Source organism: Colobus angolensis, unplaced genomic scaffold (genome assembly GCF_000951035.1).
Source record: "Colobus angolensis palliatus isolate OR3802 unplaced genomic scaffold, Cang.pa_1.0 Scaffold136, whole genome shotgun sequence".
NCBI classification, from domain to species: domain Eukaryota; kingdom Metazoa; phylum Chordata; class Mammalia; order Primates; family Cercopithecidae; genus Colobus; species Colobus angolensis.
Genome location: NW_012114444.1, coordinates 2,522,902 through 2,525,775, shown reverse-complemented (window position 1 = coordinate 2,525,775; position 2,874 = coordinate 2,522,902).

Below are 2,874 nucleotides of genomic sequence, written 5' to 3'. Positions count from 1 at the left end.
TGGGGAGTGGGGATGATTCATGGATACAAAAATATAAATAGATAGAATGAGTAAGATCTAGTTTTTGTTTTTTGTTTTTTGTTTTGAGATGGAGTCTTGCTCTGTTGCCCAGTCTGGAGTGTGATGGTACAGTCTTGCTCGCTGCAACCTCCACCTCTTGGGTTCAAATGTTTCTCCTGCCTCAGCCTCTTGAGTAGCTGGGACTACAGGCACTGGCCACCATGCCCAGCTAATTTTTGTATTTTTAGTAGAGACAGATTTCACCATGTTGGCCAGGCTGGTGTTGAACTCCTGGCCTCAAGTGATCTGCCTGCCACGGCCTCCCAAAGTGCTGGGATTACAGGAGTAAGCCACCATGCCTGGCTAGATCTAATATTTGATAGCACAACAGAGTGACTACAGTCAAAATAATTTATCATACATTAAAAAATAACCAGCCGGGCGGGGTGGCTTACGTCTGTAATCCTGGCACTTTGGGAGGCTGAGGCAGATGGATCACAAGGTCAGGAGTTCAAGATAAGCCTGGTCAACATGGTGAAATCCCGTCTCCACTAAAAACTACAAAAATTAGCCAGGTGTGGTAGCACATGCCTGTGGTTCCGGCTACTGGGGAGGCTGAGGGAGAAGAATCACTTGAACCCGGGAGGCGGAGGTTGCAGTGAGCTGAGATCGTGTCGCTGCACTCCAGCCTGGGCGACAGGGTGAGACTCCGTCTCAAAAAAAATAAAAAATAACTAAAATAGTATAATTGGAATATTTGTAACACAGAAAAATGATAAATGCTTGAGATGACGGAAACTTCATTTACCCGGATGTGATTATTTAGATGCTACATGCCTGTGTCAAAGCACCTTATGTACCCCATAAATATATACAACTACTATGCATGCATAAAAATGTTTTTTCAATGAAATGAGACCAGGCAGCTCATGCCTGTAACCCCAGCACTTGGTGAGGTGAGGGTGGGAGGATCCCTGGAGCCCAGGATCCTCCCACCCTCACTGTTTAGTGAGACCCCACCTCTCTCGCTCAAAAAAACAAAAAAAGCTGGGTGTGGTGGTGTGTGCTTGTATAGTCCCAGCTACTCAGAAGGCTGAGGTGGAAAGATTGCTTGAGTCTGGGAAGTTAGGGTTGCAGTGAGCTGTGATCACGCCACTGCACTCTGCACTCCAGCCTGGGCAACAGACTGACGACTCAGGCTCAGAAAAGGGGAGGCGGGGAGGACCCCCTCCACCTCCCCTGAGCTGCACCTGGGCGTGTTGGCCCCACTGCTTGCCTCTCTTCACTGCTCCCGGCTCCTCTGCAGCCCCATAAGAGGCGCCACTCGGGGCCCTGACTCCAGCCCAACCCCGTGTGCCCTTCCCGTGAGAAGACCTGCCATCATCAGTCTCAGCACCCTCCTTTGTGCCCCAAATGCAGATTCCCAGGACAGAACTAGCTGGCCCAGCCTAGGGACTGGTTCCCCTGGCCAGGTGACCATCTCTTCCAATCAGTGGTGACAAAGGAGATGACCAGGCAGCATACCCACGCCGCAGGAGCCCCATGTCCAGTCCAACCGGGGCATGGGGTGGACACTGATTTCAAACGCAAGGACTACGGCAGCTTCCCAAAGGGTTTGCATGACTCCTCACGAAATGGCACACGAGGACATTGCTGAGGGCATGGATTACGATGAATATCAGCATCCTCCCCATGGCAGAGGCAGAAAGGTGCCACCTGCATCCCCATCCAAGGAAGGACTACACCCTGCTGCCAGGGTGGAGTAAGCTGGCAGCCTCCAGATGACCATTTCAAGCCAGGTCATGTTCTTCTCCAGTGATCCAAGTCACTGTTGAGCAAGGTGGTGGGGCAGAGAAAGCTATTTCTGCAGGCAGCAAGATGGGTTTGTGGACAGGACTGCACTCCACCTGGTCAGTGACCAGGACTCTCCCTGGTTCGAGAGGCACAGCCAGCCTGGCCGGCCCAGCTGTTCATGCTCTCCCTGCAGTAACCTGGGAGAATGAGAGGGTGCAGAGACCGTGGCCAGCCCTGTGCCACAACCCAAGCTGATTCGGGTTCTTAAAATGTGTGGCGAGGGGGAGGATAATGGAATTAGAGGGTTGTTAACTAAGTTGCATTGACTTAGAGATGGATAATGACAAGCTGAGGGCAATTAACAAACAACTGAAGACTAAGTGTGAGAGCTGTCAGGCATGTTAGCTTCCAAGAAGCCCTCAGGGCAGGCAGGCAGGCAGGCAGCGGGGTGCAGAACCAGCTCCAGTTCAAGTCCAGATTTCACAGCACAGTGGCTGAACACAGAGATGGTTCAGCAGCCAGGGGAGTCACAGCTTAGGCTGTCAGGAGCCCTGGTCGGGAGCCCTGGGACACCCTGCTGGGGGTAGAGACTGAATGTGCAGACTGTGCTGAGGAGTTTGTAGCATGTGACCCCTCCGATGCCCCCTTCCCCATCCAGAGCCCGCTGTTCCCCAGAATCCTGTAGTGTAGAATTCTCTCCCCAACAAGACAACAGGCTCCTCCTCCCTGAGAGCTGTCCTGAATCCTCTCTGGGCCACCAGACCCCAAACCAGACCATAGCCCAGCCGGTGACACACTGGGCTGACAATGGAGGGAAGAGGCCACACCCCCAGGGGACTGCAAGGCTGTCAGCGCATGCTGCCATGACTGGGGGACACTCGTGGCACTGGATTCCAAGGGTGCTCAGGGCCCTTTTGGGCATCATGGCACCCCCAGCCCTGTCGTTTCTGTGCATGGACAAGCGCGGCCACCTCAGCCCGAGAAGGTCCAGTGGCTGGGACTCAGGGAAGGAGCATGAACCTCCAGGACCTGCGGTGGCCACAGCTGAGGTGGGAGGGTGCAGGAGGGAGGGAACACATG